Below are 16,957 nucleotides of genomic sequence, written 5' to 3' on the forward strand. Positions count from 1 at the left end.
AATGAAACCCTCCAGTAATCTCACCACCCTGCACTAACGCTGACAACATTTGGGGAGCATATCCTTTTGCGTGTGTTTGCTTGTTCTACGAAGATTTACATCAGGCAAGGTGAGGATTTGCTCTGGGGGGCCCAAACTATCCTCCTGAGGAAGGAATTGGGGTGAGTCTTGGAAGTGAGAGAGAGAAAGAGATCTTCATTCTTGGGGGTTGTATCAGACAGGCTTCTTGGTGCAAGCGTCAGAAACTAAAGAGAAGGGGATTGGTTTTGGAAGGCCAGTGGAAGCTTACACAATTGATGAAAGACTAGAAGAGCAGGCTTGGGTCAGCAGGAATTAAGGGAACTCTGAGGGCCGAGAAACAGGAAGTAGAAAAAGTAGTCATTACCTTTAACAGGGACAGAGGTGAGGATGCTATCAATGACCCACACCTGAGATTGCCACAAGGTGAACGGCCAGAAACCATTCCCTTGTCCTTGCCAGAGTCAACGTCCTGGGAAAGAGAATGTTAGATCACGTGTTCCGCACAGATTCACCCAGGTGAGTAGAGAAGGGCTCTGAGACTTCAACTGGAGGAGGCTATAGCAGTGGGAGGATGGAGCCAAGAATTACCTCTGCCCCAAGATAGTCAGGGAGAGGTAATTTCCTTGATGAAACTGGGGTGCTGTTAGGAGTGGAATGGGTGCTGTATAGCCCCAAATGGAGAGCTACCTGCTAGTGAGCCCAGAGGGAGCAGGCGCCTGGGGCTGCTGCTTCTAGGGACAGTTTGTAGGTGAGTCTGGAAACTGGTCCCAACCCAGCTACCCTAGCACACTGTTGGTATACCTGGGGAACAAAGCAACCGTGTTTGAGTAGTAAAGAGCTGTAACACTGGGTGTCCCTGCCATCTGTCATGGAGTGTGCGTAAGAAATATCTTTTCACTTTCCCAAATCCCTCTGAGAAACACCTGCAGGACCAGCCAAATGGAATGTGCCTTGATCGGTAAAGTGGTTTGTTTAATGGGTAACGACTGCACCTAGGGCTGGGACTACAGTATTGTTGACAGTGTGTTTCCAGGCTCCTGCCAACTGCCTCTCAGCAACCAAGCTGCCCTTTTTTTCTTTTGGTGAGGAAGATTTGCCCTGAGCTAACATCTGCTGCCAATCTTCCTCTTTTTGCTTGAGGATGATTCGCTCTGAGCTAACATCTGTGCCAGTCTTCCTCTATTTTGTGTGTGGGTCGCCACCACAGCATGGCTGATGAGTGGAGCAGGTCACATCTGAGATCCTAACCTTCGAACTCCAACCACTGAAGCAGAGCGTGCTGAACCCAACCACTAGGCCACCAGGGTGGGCCCCCAGGCTGTCCTTTTTAATGTTTTTTTTTGTTGTTGTTGTTGTTTTTATTTATTTTTCCCCCAAAGCCCCAGTAGATAGTTGTATGTCATAGTTTCACATCCTTCTAGTTGCTGTATGTGGGATGCGGCCTCAGCATGGCCGGAGAAGCGGTGTGTCGGTGCGTGCCCAGGATCCGAACCCGGGCCACCAGCAGCAGAGCGCGCGCACTTAACCGCTAAGCCACGGGACCGGGCCCAAGCTGTCCTTTTTGAACAGTGCCCTCATGCGGCAGTCCCAGTAACTGCGCAATACCTAATGATCAGGCTTCCGGGTTTTTCTCCTTCAGAAGATGGGACCTAGAATTGCCCCTTTGGACTAAGGAACTGCCCTGAGAGTGATCCTGGGAAGGAAGACCTTCCAAGTAGGGAAAAAGAATCATTCTCAGAAGAAGTGGGATGGGAACTCAAGTCATTCAATTTTAGTAACAAAAATCATGTGACATAGCATCCTTCTACGTGAAAACTGATTCACCAAGATCCTTTGGGTACCAATCTCCTACTGGCTACAACCCACCCAGCCGTCCTTAAATCTGTCTCACAGTTTTCCATCCTGTATGACTGTGAGGATATCACGCACCTGCTTGCCCACTGCCTTGCTCAAGTTCAGACACACTATGTCACTGTCATTTCCTCGTCAAAGAGAGAATTTAGGGGCTCACTTATTGAAGGCAAGAGAGGAACTAAACCCCTGACCTCCAGTGTCCCTTTTGTTCCTGGGGGTGGTTTGTAGGAGACCCACATTGCACTGGGAGTCGGGAGTCTTGACCCTGCGTCCCAGCTTAGCCATTAACTTGTGTGATCTGGAGCAAGTTGCTGGAGCTCCCTGAGCCCCACATCCCTCCTCAGGTAAATTGCCTCTGCACTGCCCACCTCAGGGCCTGCTCATTGGTTCAAATAAAATTAAGGTTGTAGAAACCTACAAAAGACAGAATAAATAAATTGTCATTAACAATAAGTAATGTGGGGAGATTTTCTGCTGCAATATTGGCTTTTCTGCGTCTGCAGAGTTGAGGAACTAGGAAATAGGGTTCTGGTTCAGAAAAACAGCTGTTAAGTGATCTTTCTGTGTGTGTGCGCATGTAGGTGTGCGTGCGTGTGTCTGCATCTCTCTCTGACTCCGTGTTTCTCTCTGTGTCCCTCTGTCTCTCTGTCTCTTCTTTTGCCCCACTGCTCTGTATCTCTCTGTCTCCCCCCTTCCCTGCTCTTCCTCCACGTTTTCCCAGTCACAGCCAGGCCAGAGCCGAAGTGTTTTCACAAACGGCAGCTCAAGGCTCTTTTAGACCAGGTGTGCCGTCCCCTAATGGCTGTGCTTGGCAAGATCAGACCAAGTCAAGACAGCCTCTGGGTTTTTCTGGGGCTCTGGCTCCAGGCTTGGAAGGCAGAGCATCTCAGTCTCTTGCAAGTTGCAGTCTCAAGCAACTCTTGCAAGTCTCTTGTGAAAACGGGACCTCAGTGGCAGATCAGGGCAGAGAGGCCCCAGGGGGTGGTGGGGAGAGGGGGTCTTCCAGCACTTGGTGACTGATGGCTTCAGGCCAAGGTAGACAGCACTGAAGCCCCCAGATCTGCCCTGCTTCCTGCCTACCGATGGCCTCTGCCAGCTGTCTTGCCAGTGCAGCCTCTGGGGCTTAATCCATATGTGCCTCAGTTTCTTTTTCTATAAAATGGGAATATCGATCGTTATTATGGGTTGTTTTGAGGATTAAATGAGTTACTATCTGTAAAGCACCAGGACCAATGTCTGCACACCAGATTATGTAAATGAACAAATGAGATCATGGAATAATTAAGCATGTATCTCGTGTTTTGGATTTATTAGAAGTAAAATCAGAAGGCATGGTGGCTTTGTCCCTGGGGCTGTCCTGGGCAACATTTTTTTTTGTCGGACACTCGAATGAAGTCCTCCGATGTAAGACGGTGGAATGCACAGAGGGTGTGCCAGGGGACAGCAGTAGCTGGGGAAGGACAGAATCTGATTCCCAGTTTAGGAAAGTGGAAGCAGTTCTCCCAAGGTGAGAGAGGGTTTGGAAGAGTTGAGGTGACCAGGAAGACATGACATCGTAGCAGCTTGTATGACGTCCATTTAAACACAGAACATAATGTGCTGCCACCAAAGTGAATGCAATCTCAGGCTGCATTAATAGAAGTAGTTCTTATAGAAAAGAGGAAGGTGATGTCCTTCCCTCTACTCTGGTCAGCCTATGTCCTATTCTGGGCAATTTAAGAGGGATGTGGACCCGTTTGGTGGTATCCCCAGATCTTCTCATCAATTGCACTGGGTCTCTCCCCTCCCTCATTATCCCTGACCGTCAGGAGCTGTTGAGAAATGCCAGTAGCTCCTGCCTTCCAAACATTCTCAATTACGCAGAACTCGCAGAATTCACCCAACTCTCCCCTGGTGAAAGCGTGCCTGGAGCATGAGTCCTGCTGTAGGTCAAGAATTCTGCTTTATCAGTAGCTACAAAAACATTACCCTGATCCCAGGGGCAAAGTTTAGCCCGTTTGGCAACTCCTCGTATCACCTGGTCTCAGGAGATCCTGTGTCCGGGTGGTCTCAGAGACTAGGTGGCCCATCTCAAAGTCTTCAAGGCCCCCTGCCACCTTTCTGCAGCCTAATTTCCTAAGCTGATCTCCCATTACTCCTCTTTATACGTATACAACTCAGCCAAAGAAGAACACAGTTCAGCTTTTTCAAAAGTACATGCTATATTAGTTGTTTTTGATTGCAAGGGGCAGAATGTTAACTCTGACTTGGTTGACCAAGAAAGGAAAATTTATTGGCTCATGTGACTGAGATGTACAGGGTTGTCTGGCATCAGGCCCAGCTGGATCCAGCACCTTAGGGTCTCTGTATCTTGATCCCTTGGCTCTGTGTTAACTTCATTCTCAGACTAGCTTTCTCCTAGGAAGCTGCAAAATGGTTGTTGAAAGCTCCAGACTCAAATCTTGCGGCTCAACAACGCTAGTAGAAATAGAATCTCTCTGCTGCAAGAGTTTGAGCCCAAGGCCCAGGAATTGACAATCATAGAACAGACTAAGTTTATCGTCCATCTCAAATCAAGTCTTGTGGCAAAAGGCATTGAACACGGTGATTGAACAGGCCCAAGGCACATGCACCAGGATGCAGGGGAAGAGACCCCATAAGAGTTGAGGCTACCATGAGGATCAGTGTTGCTAACAGCACATGGCTTGAGAGTGGGAAAGGGTGGGTCCCTAAGGCACAAGGTTCATTCTGTAATTAGATGCAGGGGAAGTGGGTGATGGGCAGACCACAGCATATGCCCACCACCATACATGCTGTATCAGTCCTCCCAGCAACCCCGAGAACAAAGGAAGTAAAGCCAGGAAGGGCACCTCTGGATGTTGAAGGGAAAGTCCCGCAATTCTTCAGGATGCCTTATTGGCTATGGGAGAGGACTGGAAGAAAAGACGAGGGAGCCATGGAGAGGATTTTGAACTTTGAAAGTTGACCTTCCTGCAAGGATCATGCCTAATGAAAAGAGAGATGCCTCTGGAACCTGGGCCCAGAATCAGGGAGGGAGACCCAGGGAGCAGGAGAGGAATCATGCGCAGACACTACCCAACACCCTTTGTTCCCTTCCTTCCTTCTTGAAGAGCCCTGCACTGTTCAGGTGTCCACTCAGCCCAGCCTCAGGGTGAATCATGATTGGTCCAAGCCCATCACGATACTCACACCCCTCTTGCCAACCACTGGACTAGGTGTAAACATGTGATGTGATTCTGACCAATAATATGCAGGGGGCTTTTCAGAACCATTTTCTTCACTGATAAAAAGAAACACACAAGAAGAAACAGACCATCCTCCTATGCTGGATGTTGTCGTGTCTGGAAGTGCAGCAGCCACCTTGTAACCAAGAAGAGAGCCAGCCTGAGGGCCAGTTGACACTCAAGGAGGACAGAGCAGAAAAATGGAAAGAATCTGAGCCCTTGGTTATGATGCTAACCCACTGAATTAACCAACCCTGAAGCCATCCTACTTCAGGACTTCTTAGAAGGTATTGTAATAAATTTCCCTTATTGTCTAGGCCAATCACATTGGAGTTTTCTCTTATTGTAGCCGTAGGGCACTAAGGGTCTCAAATAGGCTTTGCTTATTGAGAGGGTCCCTGAAGAGAGAGGACGTTGTCAACACCAGGTGTTGAGGCTCTAGGCAAACCGCATGGCCATTCTGGGAAGTGTAGAATGATGGAAAGAGGATGACCTTCAGAGTCATAATCCTAGATCCATCACTTACTAGCTGTGTGCCCTTGAACACATTAATTCACCTCTCTAGACCTCGGTGTTTTCATCTGTAAAACGGGAAGAATAACCTGTGCTTCATCAAGTTGTCGTGAGGATTGAGACCATGTACAGAGTCCTGACATACAGTTATAACGGTCATTCACGGAAGGGTCACTTTTATCTGTACATCAGGATCAGGATCTCAATGATGACCAAACAATGATTTACAAAGTGGTGACATTTTATCAGAATTTCCTCAGAAGCTTTTTGAAAAATCCAGATTCCTGGACTCCATCCATGGAGATCATGATTCAATAGATCTGAGATAGAGGTCTATGTATTAGTCAGAATTTTCTCTGAGTTGCAAGTAGCAGAAACTCAACTCAAACTGGCTGAAGCAAAAAAAATAAATAGCAATTTATTGGCTCATGTAACAGAATAGCCCAGGGGGATAAACTTCAGACCTGGCTGGATCGAGGTGCTCATAACATGTCACAAGGTGTGTCTGTCTATCTCTCTCTCTCTCTCATCCCTTGTCATGGTTTGCCTCTGTGTTGGCTTCATTCTGAACCAGCAGTTCCAAGCTGACAGCTACCAGCCTAGGACCTCCAAGAAAAGAGAGCATGTCTTCCTCTACAGCTCTGCCAAAATCCTGGGGCTGCTGCTCCAGCCTAGCTTTGACCCTGGGCTGATCACTCTGTCTGTTATTGGCCAGGACTGGGGAACATGCTTGCCCCTGGAGACTGAGTGAGCAGGGTCTCCACCCAAACCACATGGGTTGTGTTCGGGCCAGGGATGGCTCTCTAAGGTAACACAGGGGCTATCCTCAGGGGAAGAGGAAATGGGTGCTGAGCAGGCAAACACACTACAGGGCTTAGAATCCGTATTTCTTACCAAGTCGCTCAGCTGATTCTGATGCACAGGCAGCTTTGGGAATGACTACCAGATAGATCACTGGTTTCAGGACGTCTTAGAGTCATGGAATCCCTTTCTTCCTAGGAAATCTTAAACAGAAGCAAATAAACAAAATAGATCCAAAAATGGCCCTGCCCTGGTGGAGGGAGGGGTTTGGGGGCTTCCCGTATCCCCCAAGCAACCCCTAAGGCCCCCAGGGGCTCCCTGAGCTCCCCGATTTCATTGGTCTCTGAGGTCCCTTTCGCTCTGACGCTCCAACCTTGCATTTGGTGCAATGGGCAGGGCGGGGTGGCTGGGGAGTCTGAAAGAGCTCACCTAATGCTGTTTCCCCCTCCAGCCCACGCCCCTGCCTTAGAAGCCAGTGCCAGAGCAGTAAATAGGGACGGGAGGGGCCAGCGGCTGGCTTAGAAGGTGCGTCAGACATGCCACATGAGATGCTTCTGGCTTTGAAAGCCCATCCTGGCCTGAGGCCAAACAGCTTCCTGGGCTCTGCAGAGGGCTGGGCCCTGGGGCCGCGTAGGCGGTGATGATCCGCCTGTCTGCCAGTGACAGAGGGGATGGCGGCAGTGCTGCATCATTGTAGAAGAGGGAGATGCTACGGGTACACACTGGCTGGGAGACGTGGTGGAGGGTGAAGTCAATTTCACACTTTATTAGTCAGTCCGGGGCCAATTGAGGCCATCCTGAGACTGGGCTAGGCCCCGACTCTCCCTCCTCCCTTCTCCAGCAGGAAAGGCCTCTGTCGCCTGAAACTCTTCTTGTCGAAGGAGCAGTATTTTTTTCTACTCAAAACCCCACAGCATTCAAACAAGGAGTTGGGATCCCTTTCATTCTGCAAGAGACTGCTGCAGCTGAGAGGTGGACAAATCAGATGGGGGTGGGGGGCGGTTGAGCCACGTTGTTTATTTATTCATTTATTCATCCATCATCCATTCAACAGACAATGTAATGGGAGCCTACTGTGTGCCAGCAAACTGAGTTTGGTGCTGTGTAATAAAACATAACGCCCTCAGGGAACCCTCATTCCTTCACCAGCTTTCCACTGAGCACCTACCATATACCAGACACCATGCCAGGCCCTGGGGATGCAGTGCGAATAGGCAGACACGGCCTCTGCCCTCACAGAGCTAACTCGGTGGGAGAGATCCTCGAGTAAAAAGGCAATTTCAACAGAGAGGGAGAAGGATCCGAGCAGAGGCACACCCAAGAAGAGTACCTGAACCAAGCAAGGAAGGCTTCCTGGAGGAAGTGACATGTCACTGAAACTTGAAGGATGACTTAGCAGGGATGAAGGAGGAGTGGGGAAGGATGTACCACCCAGATGAAAGAGCAAGTGTGAAGGAGGCCAGAGAGAGCCATGTGGAAGATTCAGCTCAGTCAGAACACAGCGTTCAAGGAGGGGGAGGGATAAACAGGGGCCAGACCGTGAAGCCATGACCAGGAGCCCTGGGTTCGGATCTGTATTTCTGAAAGCTGACCTTGGTGGGGGCCTTGTGAAGAACACAGGGAAGGCGGGAGGAACTGGAGGCAGCATATGCGGTCAGAAGCTGTTGCAAGATGGCAGGTGAGTGCTCATGGAGCCCCAACCTGGGTTCACTGGCAGTGGGGATGGTGAAAAGTGCGTGTCTTTGGGAGAGCTGAGGGATGTCATGCTCTGTGGGGGTTCTCTGTAGGTCAGAGTTTGGGTACAAAAGATAGAGACTGGACTGGGAGTCAGATGAAGCTGGGTTCAGAATCTGCTCTATTCCTAAGACCAATGTGGCCCTCGGCAAGTCCTGAACCTCTCTGGGCCTCCTTCATAAAATGAGACTCTGTGCCCATCTAGCGAGATAACAGTGCATGGAAAGGCGTGCACACGGGTCATCCGTAAGGGACATTAAGGAGCTTGTGAAGAGAACGGGATGAACTCAAAACTCAGTGCACAGGAAAACATCTCAATGCAATCCGTCCGCTTCCCTCAGGGAACGCTCATTAACCTTTCATTAATGTCAACAAACACAGATCCAGTGTCCTCTCTTCATAAACTGGGGGTGAGATCCTAGCTCTGGCCCTCTCTCTGTGGCCTTTCTGTCACATGACTTCTTGGAGCCTCAGTTTTCTCATCTGTAAAATGGGGATAACAATACAATCATGGCAGGGCTGTTGTGGGGATTGACTGAGAAGCTGTGTGAAAGGTGCTCAGCACAGTTCCTGGTACATAGTAGGTGTTGATAAACGGTGGTTAGGACTCTCGTTAATATTCTCCAGTCTTATCACCACCAGGTACCATGAGCACTTCCTTTGTGCCAAATCTGATGCCTTGCTGGGCATCAGTGATGAGCAGAAAATAATAAAAATGTCTGTAAATATTTATTAAACGCTTACCTGATCTAAGTGCTTTTTGGGTGCGTGTGTGTGTACATTAATTAATTCCCCATGGCAGCCCCATGATGTAGCTCCTATTATTATCAACTCTGTTTTACAGTAGAGGAGGCCGAGGCTCAGAGAAGGTGAAGAACTTTCCCAAAGTCACACCATGGTTAAGGAGGAATTGGATTTGATCCTGATCACACATATGATGCCATCAGCCTCTTAAGGTCTGGGGTCAGCAGTCCAGCGTCGAGCTGGTCTTTCTGCTGAATCTGCTCTACTGGAGAGCCACTCAGGACCTCCTTGATTCTGAATGACAGTGACTCCACGTAGTGGTCGAGCACTCTGGCGTCCGACAGCCTGGGTTCAAATCCCAGCTCTGCTGCTTGGAGTCTGTGTGACCTTGAGCACATTACTTAACTTCTCTGTTCCTCAGTTCTTCCTAACACCTCATAGAATCATTGTGAGGTAACAGCATAAATGAGATCGTGCATCCAAAGTGCTTGGCCCAGTGCCTGGCACACACAAGTGCCCAAGTAAGGTTGGCTATTATTTTGAAGTGAAAGGGGAATTTATTGGTGCCTGTAAGCCTACGAAGTATAGGAAGGACAAGGGTGGAGCCGACCTTGGATCACTGAGCTGCAGGCCTTGAACACTCAGAGGGCGTCTACCTGTGTCTGTGACTCTTTCTATTTGTCTGGTTCTGTCTCTAGCAGACTCTCTCCCTCTCTGTCTCTCTCTCTTGTTCACTCATTCTCTATTGCTATCTTGTCCTTTCTCTGTCACTCCTCCTTGTGTCTGTCTGTCTGTCTGTGTCTCTCTCTCTCTCTTTCCGTTATCTCCTTTTCTCTCTTCTCTCCTTCTCTTCACATGCTGGCTTCATTCTCTTGGCCCACGTTCCCAAGATGTGGAACCATGGGCCTCAAGTAGGTTTGCTAGCTAAAATACAGGGCACCTAGTTACATTTGAATTTCAGATAAACCATGAATAATTTCTCAGTACAAGCATGTCCCATTTGGGAATACAGAAGATTATTTGAATTTGGCTTTGAATAAGAGGGATAATATCCCTACCTTTGAGGAGCCTGCTTTCCAATGGGGGAATCAGACAACAAACTAACCAGAAAATGAGAGCTAGTGGGCCGGCCCCGTGGCTTAGCGGTTAAGTGCTCGCGCCCTGCTGCTGGCGGCCCGGGTTTGGATCCCGGGCACGCACGGACGCACCGCTTGTTCAGCCATGCTGAGGCCGCGTCCCACATGCAGCAACTAGAAGGATGTGCAGCTATGACATACAACTATCTACTGGGGCTTTGGGGGAAAAATAAATAAATAAAATTATTTAAAAAAAAAAAAAGAAAATGAGAGCTAGAGATCCCATCGGTAATGGCAGTAAGACAGGGTGATGCAGAGTGAGGGATGGGGTCGGGCAGGGAGGAGTGGAGGTTACCCAGACGGAGTGGTCAGCGGAGGCATCGCTGAGGAGCTGACCCGTGTGGCAGGAAGCCAGCTGTGGGCAGATCTGGCAGAAGAGCATCCCAGGGAACGGAGGGCCAGTGCAGAGTCCCTGCGTCGGGGACGAGCTTGGAGTACCTGAGGAAGGGAAAGAGAGCGAGCAAGCGTGGCTGCAGGGCAGTGATGGTGGGGGGCTTGACACAGTGGGAGGGAGGCGGGGGCCCGCCACATGGGGCCTTTCAGGTCCGAGTAAGGATTTTGAGTTTTGTTCAGTTTTAAGCAGAGGGTGACATTCTCTAATTTACTCTTCCGAAAAATCACTCTGCTCTATGGACAGTGAGCTGAGGGGGAAGGACAAGAGTGGAACAGAGTGACCATCAGGAGGGCCCTGCAGGGTCCAGGTGAGAGATGCTGCTGCTTTGCCTGGAGTGGAGGTAGTGGAAACCTGGAGAAATGGACGGATTTCAGGAAGGTTTGGGAGGTAAAGTTGACAGGCCTCGCCAGAGGACTGAATGTGAGGGGCTGAGAGGAAGAGAGGAATCAGAGTGAATCCCAGGTTTTTGGCATGAACAACTGAGTGGATGATGATGCCATTCACCGAGAGGAGATTGCAGGAAGAGTGGCTTTGGGGTCGCGGTTGCAGGCTAGATATTTGTTGGCTCTGTACCTTACAGGAGGTGAAGAAGTGTGACAGACTCTTGTGGGAGGAAGTGATATAATTCAAATTCCATATTCAATTTTATTAAAAATAATGTTAACTGCCTATTGAAATACATTAAGAAAAACAACAAGCCCATTATCATTGCAATACAAACTACAGAAAGTAAATCTGGACCAAGTGTTTTAGGCTGGAAGCTGTGATTCTCCACATGGGGGTGGGGGACACATGACTCCTAAGGGGAGTGCCATATCTTGGACTCTCTGGCCTGGGAGGTGGCCAGGGGGTGGTGTGAAGGGGCAGGAGATGAATGTTGAGATTTTTCCAATTGTGTGTGTGTCATTGTGTTTGTGTCTTCATTTAGGCTTGCTGTTCTGCCCCATAGCTTTTGGAGGGGGCGATGAAAAACGAGTTTGAGATATTTAGAAATTAAAAAAAAAAAAAAAAGTAGGGAGAAGGTATGCTCACAAACACCAGCCACATCGGCAGGCTATCTACAACTGCTCTGGGCTGATGGGGAAGCGCCTTGAGAGAGCGCGGTAATTCAAGACGGCAGACTCGACTCACCAGAGAGTATCTGAGGACGTGGTCACAGTTAGGTTCCCAGGGGAATAACTTTGGCCTCTTAAGACATCCGCTTGCTTTCAGTTTTGAAAGAGCTGACATAGTGAGGGGGTATTTTTCAGAGTCTGAGGTGGTGAAGGGTCAGGAACACAGACATTAGAGGAAAGGTTGAAAGAACGTGGCGTGTTGGCCCAGAGAAGAGAAAACTCGGGTGCGGGGTCGCTGTCTGCAAAGTTTGGAAGGAATACCTCAGTGGGGGAAGGAGGGAGCAAAATTGGCTTGTGTGATCAAGGATCAATCCTTTATTAAGCACTCATACGTCCCAGATACAGTGACAAACGCTTCCATGCCTTATCCCATTTCGCCATCCCAATCCCTTGAGGTAGGACTATTTCCTGGTTTACCCACAAAGAGGGAAGTGAGGTTTTCGAGGGATGAAGTAACTTGTGCAAAGAGGTCACGCAGCTGGTAAGTGTGGAGCTCGGACATTTTGCAGTGTGAGGTCTGGGCTCCTGACCACCACCGCCTCGTCATCCCTGACCTCTCCCAGGTCCCGCCCACCTTGCTTCCTAGGTGCAGTCCTGCCCTCAGATGGGAGGGTTTCAAGCAGCTCTAGGCAGCCCCCAGGGCTCAATACGAAGTCCCTTGTGCTGAAAGCTGGACCCTAACCTTGTGCCCAGCTCTCAATTCTGCCTCCTGCCAGGATTTCCATGTTGTAAGCGGGCCTGATCCCTGAGTCCCCAGGGCCTGGTACTTGAACCTCAACCCAAAGACTGGGACCCTACTGCCCACTCTCTGCCCTGGCCTTGATCTCTGTCCTGCCTGGACACTGGGAGATACCTGTCCTCAAACGTCCCCCTGGGGCACCGACCACCTGCTGGACACCTGCTGCCTCCCCCCACATCCCTGGGGAGTGTGCCCTGAGATCACCATGCCCTCCCAACCTCACAGTTCCTTACCTGACTCGACCCTCTTCCTAGCCCTGGCAGCTGGATCTGTGTTCCCAGCCCTGGCGCCGCCCAGGGGAGAGGCCATCCTAACTGCGACATCAGCTTGTCCTGTGAAATGCCTATGGGATGAAGTCCACAGTGACGGGCTGCTGTTGAGATTCGTGTTTGTTTTGTAGCTTGCAGCTCTTAGAGCTCCTATATGCCAAGCACTGAGTTGATCATGTAAAATGGATTCCCTCACGTAGCCTCAAACAGCCCTGTGAGTAGTGGATAGAAGCTACGCTGATTGCTGTTAACGCACAGGTCTTTCCCCAGGCCAGAGGCTCTGCTGATGTGCCAGGAGCCCTGAGACCCCAGAAACAAGACAAGCAGCCTCTTCCCTGGCCGGAAGCCCCACCCCACTTCCTGTCTCCCTGATCTGGGGCTCACTGGCCCCCTGAGCCAGGGCCCACGTGAGGCTCTGTGGCTGGAAGGAGGTGCCCTTTTCCTCCTGCCCACAGCCTGGATCTGCTCTCACACAGTGGCCCTTGGGTCTCCTCTGCGTCTGTCTGCACTGGGCCCTGCAGGAACAGCCTTAGCTGGCCAAGACTAGGAGCACCTCAACAGATTCTCACAGCTACTGACCCCGGAGCGTGACCCGCTCAGCTGCTGTGTGCAGCTAAAGACACTTCCAAGAACAATGGGTGGGGAGGGCTGGACAGTCCCCTGACCCAGGGAAGGTGCAGCTGACCTGGTGATGTTTCCAATCTTCTCTGAGGGCTAGGCAGCCTGAGGGGCAGAGGCACCTGGGAGCCCCAGTCCCTTCCTGCACCCCTAGCTGCTGAATAGCATATCGGTCACTGTCCAGTCAGAAAGAGAACCACTCTAAGCCCTTTGAACAGAAGCAATTTAATTTGGGAGGAGGGGGCCGGCCCCGTGGCTTAGCGGTTAAGTGCGCGCGCTCCGCTGCTGGCGGCCCAGGTTTGGATCCCGGGCGCGCACCGACACATCGCTTGTCCGGCCATGCTGAGGCCGCATCCCACATACGGCAACTAGAAGGATATGCAACTATGACACACAACTATCTACTGGGGCTTTGGGTGGGGGGGGGAAGGAGGAGGATTGGCAATAGATGTTAGCTCAGAGCCGGTCTTCCTCAGCAAAAAGAGGAGGACTAGCATGGAGGTTAGCTCAGGGCTGATCTTCCTCACAAAAAATAAAATAATTTGGGAGGAGGTTACACAGGTGAAAGAAGATCTGAGAAGCACCCCAGAGATTCACAACAGCAAACAGACACTCCGATCCTCAGGCTGGAAGGACTAGAGAAGAAGTAGTGTTATTAGTGTCCAGGATCTGAAGCTACCTGACAGAAACTGGAAGCACACCCAGGCCAGCCCTATAGGACCTGACACCACCAGGGAGGGGCTGTCCGGTGGGAGCTGGAACCATGGAGAAGACCAGCACAGGCAGAGATGCTGCCTGAATGAGAGAGGGAGAAATACCGTGGGTTCTCCTCTCCTCCCTCCTGCCAGTGCCTCCTGTTGGCCAAACTCACCAGGAAATCAGAGAGCAAAGGAGCCTGGGAAGGAGTTCCCTGCAGTATGAGCAGAGCAGGGCAGGGAATGAATGTGAGAGCAAGCAAGCAACTAACCAACCTCTGGTGATGTGAGCTGCTCAGAAGGGGTGGCTGCAACTCCCACACCCGCTCTGGCCCAACCTTCTGGAGCTCAGGGCTGTCCCAAACCCGCAGCCACTGTGTAGAGCTCTCTTTTCATTCACAGGCCCTAAGGATGTCCAGACCCCTGATGACAGGCAGATGGGCCCGAGACGGGGAACCCAGAGCCACCCTGAGATGTTCTGGAAACATGGGGACTGCCTGAGATCTCAGTGTTAACTGAACAGGGGCAGCTGGTGCTCCTGAGCCCAGCTGTGTCAGAGCCCATGATGACAAATCTGGTGCCCTCTTCTCTTTGTTCCCCAATCTGCTACTGGAGCCTCCAGCAAGGAACCTTGGTCCCCAAAGCTGCTGGGTCCCCTAGGAACATGCCGAGAAGATGTTCCTGGCTACAAAGGGCCCTGAGCCTAGGACCAGAGTCGCTGCCCCGGCAGTATCAGTGTGTCTGAGTACATGCCCCACTTGTCTGTGTGCCGTGGAGAAAGCCCTACAGCTGGAGAGAGGCTGGAGAATCTGGGCCTCTCGTGCCCATGAGCATTACCCTGGATGGAAACCTGCCCACCCTGACCCAGTGGGCAGCATCAGGGATGGCAGAGGAGGGAAAGTCCCAGGAATGCTTTGGGGTGTGACAGGAGTCTCTGAGGGAAGGGCTGTAGCCAACCTCAGCCAGGCCCTCAGGGGCCGGGACCAGGGGGCTTCATCTACATAGGGGAGTGGCCAGGCCTTGTCCCCATCCCATATACAGGGAGAAAGACAGGCCCTGCAAACCCTCCTCCAAATTTCATGCCATCTCTTCTAAAGTCCCGATAATAATGATGACTGAGCACTAATGAGCTGGGTGCTGGGCTAAGTGAATTTATATCAGTAGCTCATTTAATCCTCAAAAGAACCTTGTGAGATAGGGACTATGGAGATCTTCAGGGTTGGGTCAGAAAGTATGGCCCACACTCCAACAAAAGTTTGAAGACAACAATGACAGTAACAATAGCATAAAAGGAAACAGTGCTTCCCGGAGATCTAAGGAAATAGTGAGAAAGTGGAGACACACGAAGGCATTTCACAGGAAATACAAAGATATGAAACTACAGCCTTCCCTCAGTATCCCCAGGCGATTGGTTCCAGGCCCCCTGCAGATACCAAAATCCCAGGAGCTCAAATCGCTTACATAAAACGGTGCAGTATTTGCATATAACCTATGCACATCCTCCCTTGTGCTTTAATCATCTCTGGATTACTTATAATACCTAATACGGTGTAGGTGCTATGTAAATAGTTGTTGTATTGTTTAGGGAATAATGACAAGAAAAAAAAGTCTGTACGTGTTCAGTACAGAAGCAACCATCGTAGGCCTTTCTATCCGCGGTTGGTTGAATCCACGGATGCGGAACCCATGGATATGGAGGGCCAACTAATTCTTCAGAGGAGATTCTCCACCCACGACAGTCAACCCACTCAGGCAGAAGATGCAAACAGGAGGCCTGTCGTGGCCTGCACAATCTCCACATAGATTTCACATCAAAAAATAAAACAAACATACAAAAACCCTGATTTCTGGCTTCTCTTAAAAAATCAGAATGTCCGGCACCACTGGGCCCTCATTCTGATGTGGCAGCACGGGTTGGAGCCAAGAAGCTGCAAGCTCCTTGAGACCAAGCATGTATGCTCGGTCCAACACAGTCCCCACCACTCCCTAATGTCTTGCACCTGGCCCTCCCTCTCATTTGCACCACCTGCCCAGCACCACTGAGCATTTCAGTTTGACCCCATGGCACCTCCCAGTCCTACCTCAGCTAATCGGTAGAGCCCTGCTGCCACCTGGTGGTCACAGTTCACATGTTCTACCTGCACAGCAGTGATGCTGCCGATGTCATCCACGACTATTCACGCAGATTGTTTCATTTAATCCTCTCACCCGCTCTGAGAGAACAATTGTACCCATTTTATAGAGGAGAAAACAGAAAAGGTAAGTTCAGAACATACCGATAAGAAAACAGATGAGCAAGGTTAAATGAATGGATTCTTCAGGATCCCAGCTCCTCTGGATGTTGCCAGGAGTAGAATCCCACTCTTTCCTTAACTCCAGTCCAGGGTATTTTAGTGTCTGCCCTACCACAACAGGCCCTAAAATGACCCTTCCTCGCTGGAAGTTAGGTCCTGGTGGAGGGAGTCAGGGGGTCCTTGATAAGCCAGAACTCTACAGCGAGTACTTTTGAGGACAAGCACAGGGCAGGCTGGGGGCCCTCATCAAACTCCTTCACATGCAGAAATCATGAGAAGTGCATTTGCTAAGTTCAAGTAGACCTTGAACTCAGGTGTTCTAAGTCCCAGTGCTGGGCACTTTTCACGCCACCTGCCTCCCGGGCCTGAGCAGCCTCTCTTTCCCTTTTGCTTTCCCAATCCTACTTATCCCACAAGGCCAGCACCTGCCCCACCTCCTCCAGGAAGCCTCCCTGACCACCTCAGCGACCCCAAAGCTCCCCCTTGTCTGAACACCTACGAGCCTGGTCCATAGCCCTCCTCTGGGTCTGATGGCATCCTGCCCTGTGGTGCCAGGTAACTGCCTAATGCTCATGTCGTCTCTACAGCTGACCAGGAGATTCCTTGGAGGCAGGCTTCAGTGTTCCCATCCCCTCGGGGATGTTTCTCTGAGCAATATGTATTGCACATCTATTCCTTGAAACACGTGACAGATGCCTAGGGAGATTCTGGGATGACCCAGGGCTTGCATCCTAAAATACAACCCTGGGCGTGTCACTCCTATGCTTCAAACCTTTCAGTGGCCCCCACTGCCCTCAGAATAAAAC

The sequence above is a fragment of the Ceratotherium simum genome, chromosome 4, assembly GCF_057802395.1.
Source record: "Ceratotherium simum simum isolate JZ-2026a chromosome 4, ASM5780239v1, whole genome shotgun sequence".
Lineage (NCBI taxonomy): Eukaryota > Metazoa > Chordata > Mammalia > Perissodactyla > Rhinocerotidae > Ceratotherium > Ceratotherium simum.